At 40.6% G+C, this 22,532-nt stretch overlaps 2 long non-coding RNA genes across 2 annotated transcripts in view; one reads left to right on the top strand and one right to left on the bottom strand.

Annotated features, from left to right (window-relative positions):
- The window catches only part of LOC144586061 (uncharacterized), a 28,543-nt gene extending 7,985 nt beyond the window's left edge, over positions 1-20,558 (bottom strand). The window contains exon 1 of the long non-coding RNA XR_013540775.1: positions 12,287-20,558. This is a non-coding gene — a long non-coding RNA (uncharacterized LOC144586061). The remainder of the gene's footprint in view (positions 1-12,286) is intronic.
- The window catches only part of LOC144586060 (uncharacterized), a 175,451-nt gene that overhangs the window by 38,256 nt on the left and 114,663 nt on the right, over positions 1-22,532 (top strand). The window lies entirely within an intron of this gene.

Genomic DNA, 22,532 nt, shown 5'->3' with positions numbered 1-22,532 from the left:
TGGAAGCCCATTGCAGAGGAATGGGGCCACAACTGAGATTGATGGAAGTATTTCTGGCTTCTCTCAGTATGGCAATGTAGGATGATTATTAGGTCTGTCTGTCTGTCTGTCTGTCTGTCTGTCTGTGTGTGTGTGCGTGCGTGCGCACATGTGCATATTTTTAAACATTCACATGTTCTTGACTGTACAACAACATGCATTCTTCCTCTCTCACATAATAACACAGCGAGCCTGAACATCTATGGATTCTCGGCTGCACGTTCTATTCAATTCTGTCATTATATTCAGTTCAGTCTGCTAAAAAAACTAAACAAAACTTGACAAAGTGAATTTCTCTAGGAGCTGTTGATTTTGTAACTGGAGAAGGGATTTAGTGATGGAAGAACTGCTGTGTTCTTTATTCACTTTGGATTACATCTGTCCAACATAAGCAATACGTAGAACAGACATGAACTCTTTTGTGATATTTTCTGATGTTTTGCATTATGTGTATTAAAGGTCTATGATTTGATTTAATTTTTAGAAAAGCCAATACGAAATGAAATTAAACTTCACAGTTATGTTTTACTGATTAGTTAGAGAGCACTTTAAAAAGACATGTCAAACTGAAGCCAAAGATGATGTATCCGTCCCAAGAAATCCTTATTTTACAAATACAAGCACTAAGAGAAAGTAATTTTCTCTTTGCAAAAAAAAAAAAAAAAAAGACAATTTTTATAGATAGCTCACTATTGTTTTTCGTCCCAGGCAGCCTCCAGACTCTGGCAGTGAAATCATTGTCTTTTTCTGGACTGAACTTTGTCATCCTGTCAGCCAGCAAGTGTGGCCATCCCAAGGGCAAGAACAGATCACTGCACCTGGGACAGATTTGTATAAACAGGCTTTTCCTGCTGTCTGTCCACCTCCCTTCGTATCCTTGATCCCACCCATGTCTGTCTGAAATCATAGGCAGCAGCCCTGCAGGAACAAAGAGGGCTGGGAGAAGGGAAGATAGTGGCTTGACTGTTTCTTTATATGCATCCAGGTATTTTGCTCATTGGAGTTTAAGCAATGATTTATTTTCCGATGGCTGCTGTAGGTTTTTCGGCTGTTTGGCCATGTTCTGCAGGTTTTTCTTCCTAACATTTCACCAGTCTCTGTGGCCGGCATCTTCACAGGACAGTAGTTAGAACTCTTGTCTGCCTTTCAGAATACATTGATTTATCTCCCCCCTTCCTTTAACTGACCTCATGCAGTTATCATGGAAATATTGTAATTTGTGGCTGTTCGCTATTCACCATAATTATCATACCATGAGTCCATGTGAGCAGCTTCCACCCTGATAAAAATTAAAAATATTGTTGGATTGGTCCAACAATACATTCCTAGGCTCTTGGAATCTATTCAAAAACCAAAGTACAGTGGGAACATTTGTCTATTTCCAAACAAATCTGAATGCAGAACTTCACTCAAAATGTCAGATTTTGGTTCATCACTTTAGGGTTTGTTTAAAAAAAAAAAAGAGCAAAAGCCTTCAATTCAGAGGCTCCAGGGATGACTAATAGCTGGGCAGCAGTGCCCAGAGAGTGCAAGATATATTCACAAAAGGTAGGAACTGGGCAAGGACTGCATTGCATTGTTCTGAGTGGAAGGAAGGAAGGAAGGAAGGAAGGAAGGAAGGAAGGAAGGAAGGAAGGAAGGAAGGAAGGAAGGAAGGAAGGAAGGAAGGAAGGAAGGAAGGAAGGAAGGAAGGAAGGAAGGAAGGAAATTGGTATGAGGTTTGCCTGCACACTGGAGGTCAAGCAGTAGTTGATGGCACTGAGTCACCCCACTGTATCTGAACAGACCTTCATTTTCACTACAGTCATTTCCCACACACAATCCATTTGAAGGAATATAAATATGTACAAATACTTCAACACACTCAGATACAATTTGAATCAGATGAGCTACTAATTGGCTCAAAGCTAATCAGTGACAATCTGTAAGACAAATTTGGAATGAATAGAACTGGGTGGTATTCACCTACCCCTTCTATCACAGGCTGAAATCCTATTGCCATAAACTATGCTGCAGAATACTGAGCACCAGCACCAGCAATATTTTTCAGAAATTAAACTTTTCCAACTTCTCTCCCAAAGGAAGTTGTGGGGATTATGGGATGGGAGAGGGGATTCTTTAATTAATAAAAATGTCCAGAAGACTTGCTAATATTTGGTAATTAAAGATTTCTCCTTTCTGGTATCTGGCTCCCACAGCTTTCTGATAATGAGAGGGATTCCATGGGAGCCTGGAGACGTTCAGGAGACAGGTTGAAAATGTTTCGCTTCTGAAAAATTACCACAGTCAATGACATTGTCAGCCTTACATGATGTAACTTGTGGCAATAGGATCGTTGTTGTTGTTTAGTTGTGTCCGACTCTTCGTGACCCCATGGACCAGAGCATGCCAGGCCCACCTATCTTCCACTGCCTCCTGGAGTTGAGTCAAATTCATGTTGGTAGCTTCGATGACACTGTCCAACCATCTCATCCTCTGTCGTCCCCTTCTCCTCTTGCCGTCACACTTTCCTAACATCAAGGTTTTTTCCAAGGAGTCTTCTCTTCTCATGAGATGGCCAAAGTACTGGAGCCTCAGCTTCAGGATCTTTCCTTCCAGTGAGCACTCTGATTTGATTTCCTTTAGAATTGATAGGTTTGTTCTCCTTGCAGTCCAGGGGACTCTCAGGAGCCTCCTCCAGCACCACAGTTCAAAGGCATGAATTCTTTGGTGGTCAGCTTTCTTTATGGTCCAGCTCTCACTTCCATACATCACTACAGGAAAAACCATAGCTTTCACTATTCGGACTTTTTTGTTGGCAAGATGATGTTTCTGCTTTTTAAGATGCTGTCAAGATTTGTAATCGCTTTCCTCCCAAGAAGAAGGCGTCTTTTAATTTCGTGGTTGCTGTCACCGTCTGCAGTGATCATGAAGCCCAAGAAAATAAAATCTGTCACTGCCTCCATATCTTCCCCTTCTATTTCCCAGGAGGTGATGGGACCAGTGGCCATGATCTTAGTTTTTTTGATGTTGGGCTTCAGACCATTTTTTGCACTCTCCTCTTTCACCCTCATTCAGAGGTTCTTTAATTCCTCCTCACTTTCTGCCATCAGAGTGGTATCATCTGCATATCTGAGGTTGTTGATATTTCTTCCGGCAATCTTAATTCCGGCTTGGGATTCCTCCAGTCTGGCCTTCCGCATGATGTATTCTGCATATGTTAAATAAGCCGGGGGACAATATACAGCCTTGTCGTACTCCTTTCCCAATTTTGAACCAATCAGTTGTTCAATATCCAGTTATAACTGTTGCTTCCTGTCCCACATATAGGTTTCTCCCGAGATAGATAAGGTGGTCAGGCACTCCCATTTCTTTAAGGACTTGCCATAGTTTGCTGTGGTCCACACAGTCAAAAGTTTTTGCATAGTCAATGAAGCAGAAGTAGATATTTTTCTGGAACTCTCTGGCTTTCTCCATAATCCAGCGCATGTTAGCAATTTGGTCTCTAGTTCCTCTGCCCCTTCAGAATCCAGGGCAATAGGATACCAGCCAATATACAGTATATTTCAATGAGATATTGTCATCTTAGTTTTTAAATTGTGTAGGAAACTTGCACTTGTAGAACAGACTCTGCAGTTGACACTTCAGTCCCAATGCAGGGAATGTGAAGTCAGGATAATAAGTGAGATTAAATCAAGTCAAGTACAGCAAGCATGCCGCTCCTCTTCTTTCCCTGTACATGAATGCAGAACCTGGAAATCCCAACTTGTGCTAAAAGCTTTTGGGTCTTTGTGTTGTCTAGTGCTACACCCACAGCTAAAGGAAACTTTCTTTCAAGCAAGCAGTGTTAGAGTACATGGGGCGGGGGTGGTGGTCACTGGGTACTTTCAGCCTTTTCGTCTCCAGAGCTGGCATGCAAACATCCAAACCTTGCTACAGAGAAAGAAGAGGTTCAGCCTCAGAAGAGCTGACTATCTCCTCCAGATATGTAATATCAATCTCAGGCCAATTTTTCTGCACCATCCATAAAGGGGTGTGCTTAGAGCCTGAGGAAGTGAGTTTCATTCACAAAAGCTTGCTATTTGTTTAATTTTTAAGTGGTCCCATAAAAGATATCAATACTCTTGCATTTGTGAGAACTTGGAAGAGTTACCGTGATGAAAAACAAGATTCCCCAGCATCTCCCAGATATGATTCCTGAGGTGCATGTTTCTTTTACAAAGTTATGATGTCCTGTGGTCAAGTAGGTCTGTCACTGAACTGAACATTAGCCTTGGCATTTTCATTGGAACTCTCCCATTCTAAAACAGCCCGCATCCACTCTGACAAGCACATTTTCCTGAACAGAGTCACAAACCAATGTGCGATGTCTCTAAGTAGATAGCCTCCTAAAAAGCCATGGAATGAAATGTGATAGATGAAAGTCGGCACAGGGTGGGGAGAGCTTATGAATAATTCCCAAAACACTTGAGAACAATACAAAAATAGATTGGGAAGAGACAGAGGGGGAAAAACTGGCTGTGCTGGGTGGAAAACTCTGGAAAATGGAGTCCAAAAAAAGTGTAGCGTTTCTAATCTGTAAGGCGACAGCACTAAAGAAAATAATTGCTAACTCCCCCTTTATTTATGGACTTACCAGATGTGTGCATGCTACATCTTGCACTGTAACTATACGTAGGGTGCTGAATTGACTGCCTGCAAGCAAAGCATTAAAACACTGTAACTCCATCAGTTGCAGAGAAGAGGTATCATATAAAGCAAATGTGTAGGTAGTGTTGTCACATCTCTGCTTGACACTCACCTCTATGAACATGTCTCATGCATTCTCTATATTTAGACCTCACATCCAAAGCAGGCCAAGTGAGAACAACTAGACCTGACAATTAGAAACAACTTGAGCTGTGAACTAAACACCCACGATTTATAGAAAAGCCACTGATTTCCATAAAAGATTTTTGCTGAAGTAGGATTTCCTGGAAGAGGTCCATTAACATTCAGTTTCCCTTTTAGAAATCCAATTTGTGTACAGATGGAGAGAGAACACGACTCTTCCTGTTTTTCATTTCTATAAACTATTCGGCTTTCCATGGAGGTCACAGCCGCTCTGGGACAGATGACAGCGGTATGCAAAGAAAACAATAGAGTGGCTGTGGGGCTTCTAATCATGCAGATACATCTGAAGTACAAGACTAGTTCAGCTGTAGCATAAGCTGTGGGGAAAGGGTGAGAAACAGCTTCCCTTGGAGGTCTCCAAGAAAAACGTGGCTAATCCTCTGCTGGGAAGCATGCTTTATGGAGCTACATGAACAAAACACTAAGCAGACGGGAATATGTGCAGGAAAGTGGCAGGAGGGTAATAAAGTGTGCAAGTGTGCATGTTTAGGGGCAGTCACTAAAACCCCATGGTTGAAGAGTCATGTGAAACATTAGGTGAAATCCGGCTCCTCATATGAGCACCAGAAGCAGAGGCAAGCTACCGTTTATGAGTGATTCATGGTCCAGTCAGGGAGCAGTGGCTCACCTTGCTGTTTTCGGGTGATCGTCCCCATCTCCTCAGACCATGGACTTCTAAGCCAAATCACCTAGAAGGCCAAAAGCTTTTAAACCCTAGTGGGAACCATACCGTAGAAGAGAAAGAAAGGTGAGAATGTAAAAAAGACAGACATGCTGGCATAACACCTTATACTTTAACAGCAATTTTGCATTTTGTGAAATGGGGACTAAAGGTTGCAACTAGATCAACCCATCATTGGGTTTATGGCTTATTACCAGTGGGCACAGCCCATCGGGTAATACTTCTGTGTAAAATCACAGCTGCACAAAAGCACCGCTAAGTAGTCATGTGCAGATCACATTTCTTTGAAATGTGGATGAGAAATACCTGGTTGAAAGGTATGCAGAATATACATTTCTGTTTACATTCTGTCCATGTGCTGGTTGGATAGCTTGGCGGTTTACATGTATGGCTATGAAGCCAGAGACTGGGAGTTTGATTCCCTACTGTGCTTCCTGTAAGTAGAGTCAGCTTGTGCAGCCTTGGTCAAGCTGCACTGTTTCAGGGTGTCCCTGGAAGAAGGGAATGAAACTGAACTGGCATGGTGATGACAACAACGATGATGATGATGACGACGACGATTTATTGTGTATGTATCCTCGGCAAATTTTTGCTAGACATAATCCAAACTAATACAGAACGAGAACCCAATCCTAAGTTTTAGTGTTTTAGGGGCTGTCCCCACAAGTTGTACTTTGTACCCTTTGTATGTCTGTATGCACTTTTTATGCCAATAAAGGTAAAGTAAGTAAGTGTATGTGGAAACAGAGGTAGTCAGGAGCTCCTAGTGAGTTCAGTAGAAGCTGCCAAATTTCACAATGCTACTTTGGTACCTGACTCCCTCCTCTCCATGTTTACTCTATTATAGCAAAAGAGAGATTTGTTTCTGTTTTTATGTTGTGCAACACATACATAAAGAGCAGCAGCAGCTAAGTTCAAAGCTGCAAGGCACCAAAGTAATATGGTGGGTTAAAGATAATGGCACTGTTCTGTATCCTGCCTTCCATATGCAGCACAAGCAGGATCAGGCGCATAATAAATGCAAACTGTTCTGCCAACAGTTATTTATGGATTAAATAGCAATGGTAATTTCTCTTTTCTGAACTGTAAGCAGTCCTGATAGCTTGTATTGTAATACGATAGCTCCCAAGAGTGTTATTCCATCTCCGGTTAATTTAACTTAATGTCATGGATATTATAAGTAATTCTCTAATATTTGTGCCAGAGTGGATCTTAATCCAGCATGAATTAGAGTTTTCACTTTGGGTACAACTACTTACACATTTACTCGTCTATATTTATGTAGAAGTGGAAATTTATTTGTACAGCTGAACCAAGTACTTAAAGGCGGCTTTAAATCAATGAATGTATTAGATTAAAATGTATTTTAAAAATGTGTGTGTGTGTTTAAAAATGAATTCCAGTTTAGGATTTCAAATTCAAAAGGTTGCAATATTCCCTTTGAAAGAGTGGAACCCCTTAGTGTATGTACACTACAGTTTGATACTCTATTAGCTGCCACAACTCCTACAAATGGATCCCTAGGATTTATGCTTAAATTCTCTGCAGATCGCTCTAACAGAGAACTCTAGGTGTCTCATGAAACCACATATTCCAGGAATCCACAGGTACTTAAAATAAGATCAAACTGTAAGTACACTACAACAATGTAGTGTACATACACTGTCTAACCACTCGTATCCATGGACACCAGCATGATCTCAAATTAAGTTTCCTTGCATGCATATATGTTCCACAGAACTAGATTTCTGCATGCAGTACCAGGCTATCTATGCACATGGTCTCTGACATAAAGCTGGAAACTACAGTTGCGTAAGCAACCAAACAGATGGTAAACAGAATGATAGTGACATGAGATGTGAACCAAAGATCCCACAAATAATTGTAATTCAGGAAGCAGTTCTGGGAAACATCAGTGAACAGAAACTCAAAGCAGCAGTGATTTTGATGATGATGATGATGATGATGGTCATAGGACCAACAATCATGTATTAACAATCATGTGCCTTAAAGTAAATTCTGGGTTATGGTGACCCTTTTCGAGGTTTTCCAGATACAGAATACTTAGAATATTCAGAAGTGGTTTACCATTCCCTTCTTCTAGGAGCACCCTGGTACTGTGGATCTTGTCCATGGCCACATAGGCTGGCTGTGCTCGCAGGAGGCAACTCCCAACTTCTGGCTCTGCAGATAGATACTTACACCATTGAGCTGTCCACAGCTCATGACACAGACAACTCTGCCAGGTTGTTTTTTTCCCCATATTTGAATTTTGTGACTTTTGGAAAGTTCTCATTTTAAAAACGTGAAATAAGGCTGAATTCTCATTCATTTCTAAGGCATGGGCAAATCTGCCAGTTTAACTTTCTTCTACATTCTCATCTTGCGAATTTTGGTCAATTCTGATTAAATTCAAACTAACATGAAATACTCACCTATCCCCATTAGATATGGTAAATTCTATGGCAGGCAGCATTAGACAATAATATGGGGGTAGCGTTATGATGGGGGGGAAATGCAGTGGCACTGCCATTCTCTTGCTTCCCCTGTAGTTTGGACTGCAGTTTCCTTCAGCCCTTGATCTCTTGATAATTTACTGCTGAGAAGCACGATTTGGAAGAGTGGGAAATGGACATTTCTAATCTATCTCTGTTCTTCTCTCCCTTCCTCATAGAATTCAGATCACTGTCTCAAATGAGAAACCAAAAAAATATTGTTTTGCATATCCAGCTCTGACCTCTGATCTTAAACCAGATGGAGCCTCCAGGTGCTGAGAAAGTGGCAAGTCATATTTATTTATTTTTCCTGAATGTCCACCTGACCTTTCAGGCCCACAAACTATCCTAAGAGGGTCCTACAAAAATTTAAAAACAAAAATTATAGCTTAAGTAGGCTTACAACTAATCAAAATCGGCAGGCACAAAAACAGCAGCAGCTACCAATCAGCATGCATAATAAATCAATAAGACACTGAGGCAAACAGAAAAGTTTAGCGTTTATTGAAAGACTGATACAAAAAGGCCAGAGGTATTTTCGTAGGTAGAAAATTCTGCAAAGTCTTGAGGAACTGTTGTTGCCAAGAGTTTCACTGGCAGATGATCTTCTACTGGCCTTTTTCACCACATCAGCCCAAAACTGCTTGTTTGGCCATTCCATAGAATTGTAATGTTGAGACTAATAAATATCTATGGATTACTTAATCCTCCTGCCCCTAGACCTGAGATTTAATCAGTCTTTGATAACTGAGCACTTTCCTATAAGTTTTCCTAGTTGGAAAATTGTTTAGCTGTTTCTGAGCCCAATTTTGACCTTCATTAAAAATAATAATCGTGTACTGTTAAGTCAACTCTGGTGACCCTTTTCAGGGTTTTCCAGGCAGAGAATACCCAGAAGTGGTTTACCATTCTCTTCTTCTGCAGGTACCCTGGGACTGTGCAGCTTGCCCAAGGCCACACAGGTTGGTTCTATTCCCAGAAGGCACAGTGGGGAATCAAACTCCCAACCTCTGGCTTTCTAGTCAGATACCTACCTAGAATTGGGGACAAACTGCTGTCCTGATTCATGGTCCATCAGAGTTGACAAACCATGAATTTCTTCCCCAAGAACTGACAAACAATGAATCAGTTGGTCAGTTTTTCAGGCTCTTTTTTTAAGCTGAGGGCCTCCAACAACCTGCCCCCGCCCCCTTCTCACTGCCCCGTTGCCTCTCTACCTTTACCACTTCCGTCTGTGCCTGCAGTCCACACTGCTGCCACTGCCACCTCCATCTGCAATGGCCTGCACTGCAGCAGCTTCCACTGTGGCCATCCACTGCTGCCCACTGCACTGGCCTCTGCCATCATGTCTTGTCTTAAGGGACAATGGCTGCCCTTTGCAAAGATGGAAGCTGTGGCTTACCTGAATTAAGGGAAGCTGGAACTGCCATCTTTGAAAAAGGCAGCCATTGTCCCTTAAGACAGGCAGTGGAGGCTGTCACAGTGGGAGGCAATAGATGGCAGCAGTGACAGGCTGCGGTGAGTGGTGGAGGTGTCAGGCAGTGGCAAATGGTGGCAGTGGCTAAGGAAGGGAGGGGCAGGGGGCAGGCTGTGGGTGTGGGTGGTTGTGGGGCTGTTTGGTGGGCCCATAGGCAGAATGTGAAGGCTATAGACATTGTCTATGGGGTACAAAGAAATATAGAGAACAATTCATCCCTTTGCATTCATTGTCGTCTTTGAAAATGCTGAATGTGAAGGGACCAATATGAAACTAATCAGCAATTATTAATGAATATTGCAATTTTTTTTTATTCATCCCCATGCCTATACTGAACTTACCAAGCTCTCCAGCCAGCTTGACTTTCATTAGAGCCCCATTGTGTTTCCATTCATTGTTATGGATACTGGGGCTAGGAGATCATAATTTCTGACACTAGCTCCCCCCTCCATGATCTCATCTTTGTTGTCTTCTATAGCTAGAGTCACAAAAAGGAGGCAAGAATGGACCAATCAGTCAATTTCTCATTCACATCAGTTTTACTTATTTCAATGTATAAGTTAATTCATATTCCTGCACCACTCTGATTGAAAAATGCACAGTCTTGCATTATTTATAAAATCCTTTAAAGAGACAGTATCTTTTTTGTATACATTGCACCCTGAAAATAGCAATTTCTATTATCTTTTAACCAAATATATTTGAACTGAAAACTGCATCAGAAAAAAGTTTGGATGTTGAAGGGTAACGACATTTTGGTCCATTTACAGTCCTTGTCTACGGTAATCGCAAATCAGGTTGGTTCACATACAGATGTAAACCCAGTGAACCTTCCTGTCTCTCCAGATTTTGGAAGCTCTAACATTAGTGAGTAATTAACCAAGAACATTATAATGATTTTTTCCATTTCTCAGTATTTCTGTGATTATAGCTATTTTAAAGTACTAGGGAAGATGGGCAAACTCAAGGAAGAAAAAAGCTCCCTATTATATTGCCACTATCACACCTCAGTACGTCTCTGTATTCTGACAAGAGAAAAATTTAGAAATGGAGAATTCTTGAATTCTTCTTCTTCTTCTTCTTCTTCTTCTTCTTCTTCTTCTTGAAAGGCTATTTCAAATCTGGATATTTCTTTATATTTTGGATGAAAAAAAAACTCTATATTTCCTTTTTAACTCCAGAGAAACAAATTTGTCCATCAGTGTATAGGACCTTGAGTGTTGGGCTCTTAAATCCCTGGTTTGTATCCTTTTTTAAAACAGTGGGCTCATCCAGGTATGGACAATTTGTTCTGCCTCTTTTGCCATTCCCCTTTGGTTTTGCCTCCCAAGGTTCTGTTTGCCTCCAAAGAATGGGATTTTTTGGGATCCGTTTCCATAAGAAGATACAAAAGGGGAAGAAGGAAAAAAAAGACAGGTCAAAGTTTCTTTTACATTCTCATCTTCCCCTTTTTGCATCTTCTAGAAGTGACATACCACTCCCCCCACTTTTAGGGGTAACAAGGAAGGCACACAGGATATAGCTATTATCTTTAAATACACACACCACACACCCAATTCTTAAGATTTACGTAGTAGCAAGAGGAGCGAGGTACAGGCCTTCTTGAGCACAAGCACTGCTTTTCTCTTTACTTCTTTTTATCTCCTCTTTATCTCAGCTTTGCCATTGGTGGTGAGACAGTTAACAGCAATTTTCAGATATTAAAGCCCGCCGTTTCCTGTCTTGAGGCTCCCAAAGATCTCCCCAGATCAAAAAGAGATTAATGTCCATTATTGATGACATCACCTGCCTTATGATTACAAAGCTGTGCAACAGGATTTCACCCAGAGTCTGAGAGTTAGAATGACACCTGTTTGTGAAGAAGTAGTGAATACAAATGTGGTCTAACTGGTACTTGTATCAAAACAAGCATCTGCCTGTAAGGACAATGAAGTGTTCCAAATTATCAAGAGGAAAAGTAAACAGTGTTATGTATTGTAGAATACGATAACCTGAAACACTGTTCTGGGAATAGTTATACCTGACACAAATGGGAGAGAAACTTATATTTTGAAGATAATTGATTCTTATAACATAAATGTGAAGATAATTCTTCACATTTTAGAAAGCCCAATTAATTTTTTTTGGGTTCAAAACAGGGAGAAAGAGAATGTAATTTATACATTAACTGTGCTGCAGTATTTGCATCCATTATGCTTATATCCTCCTGTTCAATGTCTGCATATATTTCTGTTATTAATTTGTCACTGCAGTGTATCAGGAAGGGGTTCACAAACCACACCAAGAATTGGATTTATAAATTATTCCCTCACACAGTTTCCTGTCAGCCTGCAAGTTTTTCATTTACAAATATGAAATATTTAACAAATGTAACTTAGATGTCTTTTCTACTACATGCTTCAACTTTACATAACAGATTGTTTATAACTGTGTTGCCCTTCTACCTAATGGATGCCCTAAGGGAATGTTGTTCGCTTTGAGACTCAACTCAGCTACATATTTCAATAAACAACTCCTGAAGCCCAAATCTTGCTCAGCACAGTGAACATTAATCAGGACTCTATCCGAATGGAATATTTGCTACCGCTCCCTTTGGGAGAAAACAGGAAAGTGATATACATCGAATATGCACACTACAGTCACAATCACCAAATTAGAATGGCAAGAATATGGTCACATATTCTGAGCATTATCAAACAGTTCATCTGATATGAATCTCACCTTGTCATGTCAGTTCCCAATTTGACAGATGAAACACATCAGTATCCTTGAGTATCATCTTACAAATTTTGAGGGGTGGGCAGTATTTTGTTTCAGCTGCTGTATATGCATTTTGAAAGGCCAAAGTAAAATCACCTGCAAATAAATAGAGTAAATAATTATTGACATGTTATTTGCGATTGTTAGGAAATCATATAGGGGCATTACTTTTACTATCCCACTTTATTACATGGGCCAGAATCTTGCTAAGGGGTTTACTCCAAGGCAAGTGAAAAATCTGCAGCTAATTAACAGGATGCCAGTTGCATGGTTGGTTGCATGCTGGTTGCAACCAGTCACATAATTGGCACCTTGTTAATTAGCTTCACCACAACTCACTTGATGTCACTTACTCTGGAGTAAAATCCCAATGGGATTCTGGGCACGATACATTATCTGTTTCATTTTATTTAAACATTTATAGCCAGCCCTATATCATAGGATCTCAGGGCGGGTTACAAAACAGTAACAGTTATGTATTTTTCATAAAGGAACAAGCAAAATAACCAAACAGTAAGGCAGCTAGTTGCAATATTAAGATGTTAAAATGTTAAAGAAAACCTGCAATACAAATTAGAAAGTAGGATCACTGAATCAAAAGAAGTTTAGTAAGTCGAAATATATATAAGATCAGAAGCAAATGTTACAGATAGCCCATAATTAGAGCCGAAAGCATGTTGATGTTGCAGATTGAAACAGTCTTTGAGGATTTGTGAAATAAGATTTCAAAGGAACTCTTTGCTTCAGTCCTGAAGATGAATCACCAGACAAAAGAATGGAGATTGTGACGTGACACTCAAATGGTTTCATTGTTTAACAAATGTCTGTTTCTAATCACAGGATAGTTCTAACCTCTGATTCTGGCCTATTTTGCATTGATTCAAGAGAGCTAAGCTAACTAAGAACTGGATTTAAACCTTAAACACTTGGTAAAAAAGATTGTAGTCTGGAGTCATAGGCAAAAATCTTGCTAAGAGCAGGGATCTTTCCTGCACAGTGGGGACACCATCATATGCAATGTTCCTATGGAACAGTCACTCAATTCTGTGACCTGTTTTGCCTATACAGTCATGTCCCACTCGACTATTACCCCGTTTAACGATGAATCCGCTTAATGTTGAAGTTTTTGCGATCGCAACAGCATTCGCAAAACAATGTTTAGATTGGTTTTTTTTTTCACTTCACGTTGATCGGTTCCCTCTTTTGGGAACTGATTTTCCGCTTTACGACGTTCAGCAAACAGCTGCTCGTCGGGTTTCAAAATGGCCCCCCCTCTGTTTTCTAGGACAGATTCCTCGCTATACAGGCACTGAAAATGGCCGCCGTATGGAGGATCTTCGCTGGACGAGCAGGTATTCATCCCATTGGAATGCATTGAACTGTTTTTCAATGCGTTTCAATGGTTTTTTTAATTTTGTTTGATGATGTTTTCGCTCTACAGCGATTTCGCTGGAACAAATTAACATTGTCAAGCGAGGCACCACTGTATTATTAGTAGAGGTGTCAATTTATTTATTTTTTTGGACTACAACTCCCAGAATTCCACTAGCAGCATAGTCCAAAAACAGAAATCTGAACACCACTAATGATCGGGTGGCAGATTCTGAGCTTCTACAAACTAAGACTATAGGTAGTGAATTGTGTTTGTGACTGTTGTGATGCAACATGCCCTTATCCAAGAACAACAACAACAAAAAAGTCCCTGAAAGTTAGAATAATAGCGAGCGGGGGGGTCCAGCTGAGAGATTTGAAATACACTTTAGTATACCTCATTGAGATGAGATATTAATAGGGGACAAACGTTGCCACCTTGCTTTCCAAACAGAAAAGCAAAATTAAAGGAGAGTTGGGAGACAAGAGTGGGCAATGAGAGCGACTATCAGCAGGAAGTCAAGAACTAGGCTGAACTTTCTTTACCTTATGCAGGCATTATTTGAGCATGTTCACGAAACCTGTGAGGCAAGGGAGTGCCACTCTCCTGTCATCAATCCTTTTGCCCTCCTGTGAGTGCGGAGTGATTCTCCAAAATGGAAAGTCTCTACTGCCCATGGAGGTTCTCCGTGTGATCTTGAAACCCTGTTTTTCCACAAATATGAGACGATGCTTAGTTCTCTGAAAGTCACCATCCGTGCATAAAAACAGAAATGAATATAGGGTCAGGATATCTCCTTCCTCAAGTTTCTGATATACGGGCTTAAAAAAACCATCCACACCCTACATAGGGCTTTCAGGTCTCAAAAATTCCTCCAATTGAAACGGAATTCTTCCAAGCCCCCACCCAACTCCCCAGAAATTTAGACTGGATTATTTGAATTGCCCACTGTCAATCTGTTCAGATTACTTATCTTTACCAGATACTAGGTGATGCTAGTGTCAGCATAGAGTCTTTCTGAGCCATGTTGTCTCGGGTGTTCAGGGAGCTGTACTCCAAAAACATAAATTCCCCATGTCTGTTGCTTCTAAGCTCTGGTTAGGAGTATAATTAAAATGGCAGTAAACCCCAGCTTCTCATTTACAGTACACTGAGAACATGTATTAGAATGGTCCATACTAGTGATGTATACAGTACATTCCTGGCAGTTCACTCTTCCCTACTGCAGGTAAAGAACTGATCTTCATCAAAGAACTAGTGGAGGCTGACGGATAGCTGTCTTTCAATTGTCCTTTACTATCCTTTCCCTCTCAGTCCACTTAAGATGGAAAGTTTCCTGAATAAGTTACAAACTGAAGAGTGTAGTTTATTAATGGGCTGACTAGATTCTGATCATTTTATTTGTTTTTATTCACTATCAATAATGAGTTCTTTCCCTTGGCTCTCCGCAAATTTCATATGTATAATGCAAACCTCATGGTAAGGAGAGAGTTTAAATGTATTAACTATAGGCAAGGAAATCTTTTGAATAATTTTCCTTCTGGATAAGATACATCCTGTATATTTTTTCTGCTCTATGACAAGATTCCTGCTTTATCTACCCTTTATGCAATAAAAGCTGTTGATTATATAGTCAGCCCATTTTGATTGTCCATAATTTAATCTGTTTTCAGCAGGTTAAGCAAAAATGATCCTTTAATTGTAATTGATGACTCAAAATGAACTTTCTCATAGCAGGAAGGAAAAGCTTAAATACTTCAGATGATAATGAAGTTTTATATTGCAAGCTTGCTTTTCATCCCTCAGGATTCGAAAGTAAGTTACATCTTATTAAACAGCAATATAGAATGAATTATTGGGCCTGTGTAATTACTTAGTCTCTTGCTTCCTGATCCTGTACTGTGACAGAGTGGAGACAATTCATTTTTAGCACATTCTCTGCAAAAACTTCTGTTTACCAAGTTACCTTCTAGCCCTTTTTAGACACCCTTCATTTATAAAATAAAAAATGGAAGGGAGTTGTTTAATATCAATCACAGTCTTAGCATTTGTAGTGACCTTATGCTGCAATGTGGTTGTTTAATTTGATTTTTTTGTTTTTTTAATAATTTGTACATTTGCTTTGTTCTATATTTTTACTCTGTTTGTATTCTTCAATGTAAACTGCCCAGAGTAATGCCCATTTACTAGTCAGATATTATACAAGCTTTTTAAGATAGATAGATAGATAGATAGATAGATAGATAGATAGATAGATAGATAGATAGATAGATAGATAGATAGATAGATAGATAGATAGATAGATAGATACATACATACATACATACATACATACATACTGGCAGCCACTCCGATAGAATAGTTTTAGTTCATTAGGAATAGACCTCAATGTACATTAGAGTTTGAAGAGTGTCAAGCTGAAGCTATACATAACTAAGGAAAGATGTGCCTGGGGCCCAGTGCATAGGAGCATAAAAACATAGGAAATCATGGTATGTTGGTAAGGCCCTTAGTTTGGCAAGCCCAGTGTTATCAGCTTTGACAGACAACAGCTGTAAGATTCTATCCCAGTCCTACCTAGAGGAAGTCAGAAGAGTAATTCGCAAGTCCTTCATTTGGAGTTTGGAATGCAAAATTCCAACCATGCTTACAAGGGAAGGTGCTGGAAACTACCTCCCAGCTGACTTTAAAACCTAACTCTGAATTCATCACATATTGGCAGACTGAACATGGTATCTGCCATGAATTTTAAAGACTCTAACTTGCATCTTTTCTGCACTATCCATGAAGGGGTGGTGGCCAGCCTGAAAAAGTGAGATTAGCTCATGAAAACCTGCAATTTGTATGATTTTTTAATGGTTAAACAATGGCTTTACCTTATTCTTGCACTTGTGTAGCCCTGCCTAGAGGTGTCAGTTTGAGCCCTGGCCTTCTGCATCTGAAGTACATGAGCTGCTGCTGTACTATGGCCATCCCACAAGTCATCTCCCCATTGCCCAGTAATAGACAGCCTCAATACATAATTACATTCAATTTTCTAGATAGGAAATTTTCCCCCAAAATCTGCCTTAATTACAACAGAACCACTCTGCTTGCACTTCTCACCATGGAAGAGGTGACACAACTAAAATAAAGAAGGAATGGGACAAGGATGCAGGTGGGTTGTGTGGGTTCGAGAGACACAAATAGGTAACCTCTGCAGAATAGGATTGAAATATTGGTGGGGGCATCTATCTGATTGTTTTGCCTAATTCTCCAGCTTTCTTGAACAACTGGTTTCTTTGTGCTTCTGCCAATGTCATTAAAAGTGAATATGCTTTGGCCAAGACTAGATGCAGATGCACATGTGGGTGCTTTGTGTTTGCAGTGAAAGGGGCTGTCCATATGGCCTTCTCATTAGGATTTGCGATAGAGGTGGGCACGAATCACCAAATCAGTTCTATCTGCCAGTTCATTTTTTGGCCAAACAGGTGTTCAGTAGTTCCCAGCCCTATCTCCTCTGGTGGGTGCCAACTCAGAGGCAGTGCCTGGATGAGGTAGGGCAGTGAAGACAGGATGCTGCCTGTGAGTGGGTACCTGCCAGAGGAGGTAGACTGGGAAGCACTGAACACCTGCTTGGATGGTGGTTCATGCCCATCTCCATTTGTGAGAGGTTCATACACTGCCTGTGAGATACTATACTATATGTGTGCTTAAAAATTGGAATATTATCACATTGAGAGAGGGAGGGAACCATGGTTGACTGAAATCAGTTGGTTGGCTGGAGATTACATGGGGGGCACAGAATATATATTCAATATTCCAGCACATATATAGAGAAGTATCTCACAGGCAGCGTACAGCAGGGATGGGATTCGAGATTTTGACTTGTTAAGCATGATGCTGTGATTAGAAAATTCCAAATCCACAGATCGACTCTAAATTCACACACCACACAAACTTTAGAGTTCTATATTGTGGAATTTTATAGAGAGAGTTTGATCTTAAAGATTAAACAGATACATTGAATGTTAAAGAATACAGTAATGGCCTCTATAGAAGACTTCTAATTTTATATCATTCATATTTCATGTTCTAAGGACCGTAACAATGAGCTTAGTGATATTTTTTCCCTGATGGCAGTGCTATGCCAGCCGCCTTGGGGTGAGTCAAACAATAGGAGGCAGGAAACCCCAATGGCAAGCGAGGAAGAGGCAAAGCTTTCAGGCCAAAGTTCAGCAGCCGGAGTAGTCGTGCTGAGGAGCTCCTGTTTCCTTCTCACTTCCTTTCCACAGATATCTCCCTTCCAATGTGCTGTACATGAAGCTGGTTGGCCAACAGTAACCCGCACAGACCTTTCTCTGCCAGTCAGTCTAGACTTAAGACTAGAGATGCGGATGAATATAAAAACAGATTGCTTTTTCCAGCGAAAATAGCCAATTCATTAAATATTCATCTAGCAGTATTTCTGGGTTCCAGAGACCCCCACGAATACAAAGGGATGCATATTTACTCATTTTTATTCATCCTTCATATATAAAAAAACCATTCTGCCTACCAGCTGCCAATCAGCTGATCAGTGGCAGATAGGCAGCCACCACACCACACCCACCCCATCCTCTTCCTTTCCCTACCTTAGGCCCCATGCAACCCTGCCCCACTCCCACCGACACCCTCTTACCTTAATCGCTGCTGCCAAGGTCTTGGCCTGCCTGAAGGGAATCCAGGCTGCCCTTTGCAGAGATGGCAGCTGCAGCTTCCCTACCCTATATGAAGCCACATCCACCATCTTTGCAAAGAGCAGCCATTCTCCCTTTTTACATGCCATGGCTGCAGAGGCCCGATGGAGACCTGGCAGCAGCTATTAAGGTAAGGGGGTGTCAGTGGGAGTGGGGTGGGGGCTAAGGTAGGGAAAGGAAGGGGTGTGAGGGTAGGCTGTTGGGGTGGCTGGCTGTATGGGGGGTGGCTGACTATCGGTTTCTGATCAGCTGATCTGTGGCTGGTTGGCAAAATGGGCTTCTGTGCCATGTGGTAAACTCTCCTGGGGGGACCGAATTTGTGGGTGAATAACTCAGATGTCCAATATCCAATCTTCACCAAAATTGCCAAGCGTGTTGGGGAAAGACACAGCTGTTATGAATCTGTTATGATTCTGAAGTATCTAATTACCTGGGGGAAGCTTTCCTGGGGGGGGTCCTCTTTGTGACTATATACCTCAGGAGTCTGTGATCCAATGTTCACCAAACTTTCAGGAGTTGTAGAGAAGTGTCTGTGGAAACGTCCTTGCAAATGTGGTATCTCTAAGTTGTTGGGAGCCAGTGTTATAGCCATATAAATTGCAGATGAATCAACAGATCGATTCATTGGAGAATATTCGTATATTCGTATTCACTGATTCATTACCCTTGACGAATAATGGATCAAAACAAATTGTCATTTTTTTATTTCTTCCCATCTCTACTGAAGACACTAGTGGGAAAGCTTACAGGCACATTGCAAGCAACTGATAGGAAAGCAATGTGAAAGTAATTTATAGTGCATTTTCAGCACTCTCATCTGAGGCAAAAGAAGAATCTAATGCCCCCTTATTTACACATACAGAAGTGTACAGCACTGGCTGTGGACTCTAACTCTGCACTGGCAATGGGATCAGGCTCCACACACTATTTCAAACTGAGGACAATTTAGTGGTACAGAAGAGACTCTAAAGACCTCCCTAAACAGAAGGGAAAGACAGTGTAAGGGTGTATGTGGTCACGAGGAACGTTTGAAGGGAGGCTATTGCCACCTCCAAAGCATCAGCAGCTTGAGGAAGCTGCCTTTCTTTGGCTCATGATAAGGCCATGAGAAGTTGCAATTAATGAGTTACTTGTAATTCATTATTTTTTCCACAAGTTAGTTGCAGTGTGATTGTACGTTCTAAGGAATATTATCACTTTTGCAGTGTCACTCAGTAATAACATCACCTAGTTGTGTTTTGTAGTATAGCACATCACATTCTATATATGTTTAATCACCCACCCAAGAAAGCCCCTGTTTTAGTGGCAATTTTCAAATATTTAAGGCTTCTGCCACTATCACTCTATCCCCAAGGTCTTTCCCAAGACCAAAGAGATCCTAAGGGAACCCGGAAACCTGTGGGGTGAAGTAGGGGTAATAAGAAACTTTTTCTTAACAGAATGTGACTATGACTGAGGACATTGTCAGGCTTATGTGGTACAACTTTATATTGCTGCATTTTAGTCAATAATTAATCAGCATTTGTACAGCATTTTTACAGAGCAACCCTATACATGTCTATTCAAAAGTAAAGCTCACTGATTTGAATGAAATTTCTCCCAGGCAAGTGGGTACTCTTAACCTGGGATTACACACTGTTGAATTTAAGAAAGCTTACTTCTAAGTAGACATGTGTAGAATTAATCATTAGCTTCTCAGATGGAATTGCTATGCAAAAAATGCAATTATTACTAAAAATGAAATGTCTTGGGTATTTTTGTTCATCCTAGCAACAACAGTGTAGAAGATTGATTTCCTTTCCATTAAAATTGTACATTGTACTTATGACCCAAGGGGCTTAACATAATATATTGGGTAATCACAACAGTAATAATAATAATACATTTCATTTATAGGCATCCGTGCCTGAAGGCCATTTGGCATCTTATAAAATAATAAAACCAGCTTTCCAATACAGAAAACCCCAAGAGTTTGTAAACAAGCCCCACTCCCATTCCATCCCACCGACTCAGTAACTATAAAGATAAAATATTACAAAGATCTAAGCAATGAAACAAAATCATACAAATTTAGCCCACTTATCACTGGAATGTGAAACCAATGTCTGGGCTGAAGCACTTCAAACTGCAAATAATTGAATCATTGCCTGAATGTACCTCATGCAAAAATAAATGAATAAATAAATGCTCTGATGGTTGTTGTGGGTTTTTCAGGCTCTTTGGCCGTGTTTTGAAGGTTGTTCTTCCTAACGTTTCACCAGTCTTTTTGGCCAGCATCTTCAGAGGACAGGAGTCAGAACTCTGTGTTCTGGTGTAGTATGTGAGATAACTGAGTATTTATAGCTATGGGACCAGCTTTTGTCCTTTTCAGGAGATGGGTGACCATCCAAACAAACTGCACCAGAGCACAGACAGAGTTCTAACTCTCCAGGTAATCTCACTTGGATGACTGAGAATCTTCACAGATCAATTACCTAATGTTTATGCACAGAGAAAACTAGCATATTCAGGGAAGACAAGCCTAGAACCCACTGTAGAACACAAAGGAAACTTTCTTTTTGTAGGGAGGCACATTCTGTCATATTACCATCAAGAATAGATGTAAACCTGTGTCTATGGTGTACCTGTTGCCAGTAACGAAACCTTTTTCAGTTGTTATAATAGCCAACTTTGAACATGTAGAGTGTCTGGTATTACCTTCCCATTGTTGCCATTTCCCTCATGGCTTTGGTACCAAGTATGAAAAGGAAGGTTCTTCCTTGTGCCGGAACCCTGGAAAAACCTGGCAGGTGACAGGACTAGGAGCTCCTTTCAGAGTTCATAATACCAGCCAATATAAAATCTGAAGAGGACTAGAGAGGCATTTCAGCTTTAAAATGGGGTATGAACCCCAATGGGGGTGTGAACTTTACAAATGCTGGGGAACCACCATTTCCAGCATGTATTTGATGATGTGGACTTTGAGCCACAAAAGCTCACATAGGCGCCACTGTTGTTGTTGTTGTTGTTGTTGTTGTTGTTGTCGTCGTTATCGTTGTCGTTGTTGTTGTTGTTGTTGTTGTTGTTGTTGTTGTTGTTGTTGTTGTTATTATTATTATTATTATTATTATTATTATTATTATTATTATTATTATTATTATTATTATTATTATTATTATTATTCAGTTAGTAAGTTTTCTACTGGACATACTTGTACAGATGAACAGGGCAACATCTTTGGAAACTACACTTTCTGCTTCCTTTGTGTCAATGGCAACCTAGTGGTACTTTCAGAATGGAAGGATCAGCTAACAGGGCACTGTCCAGAGATGGCCTGGAGACAAACCACAAAGGATTTTTTTTTCCTGGGGGGCCTGCTTTGGGGGGCTATAACTCAGATTTCCTCAAATCCAATCTTCACCAAACTTGAAAAGGGTGGGGAGGAGAGTCATCTAAATACATGTTGCAAGACTGATGTCTCACAAGGGGGGGGGGCATTCTACTGCTCAGGGAAGTCCCAAATCACATGTACCACAAAACCTTCCATTTTGTCAGAAAGTTTGTTGATTGTAAATAGCGACAAAACGTGAACCATCACGAAATGCAGCTTTCCCAGTTTGTGTCCATCTCTAGAGCTGACATTGCCCAGGGAATGCCCAAATACACTCATAGTCCCTAAAGCCTATGGTGAGGCTCCTTCCATATCCATGGAAAACCATACCAAAAACAGATACCGTAAGCAAGGGGGGTGGGATCATGTTCAGCTACAGAAATCCAGATAGCTGCATTTCCTGAGATTGCCCATTCCTTAGGCCATTGTTAATGGTGGAACTGAAGTGTAACTGTGTAGCTAAAGGATGACAAAGAAGTAAATTTCAGTAGGAGAAAGAAGAAGATAGTTGATGGTATAGCATGTCTGCCATTGATTGTATTGCTGGACACTGTTCTGCCAGCAGTGGGAGCTAGGACAGGGTATGTAAGATAAAGCCATGGATTCACAGTATCCTAAGTCTCCATCATCCCCCTGTCATGATCCCAATATATGCTAGACTTGTGCATGACATAGCTAATTTCCTCTGTTAGAATAATACACATACTTTCCAAAACCCTCTCTAGGTACAATTAATCAGAAGGTCTT

This window comes from Pogona vitticeps, chromosome 1 (assembly GCF_051106095.1).
Source record: "Pogona vitticeps strain Pit_001003342236 chromosome 1, PviZW2.1, whole genome shotgun sequence".
Taxonomy (NCBI): Eukaryota; Metazoa; Chordata; class Lepidosauria; order Squamata; family Agamidae; genus Pogona; species Pogona vitticeps.
The sequence above is the reverse complement of the archived record's forward strand: the minus strand, read 5'-3'. Positions and strand labels throughout refer to the sequence as shown.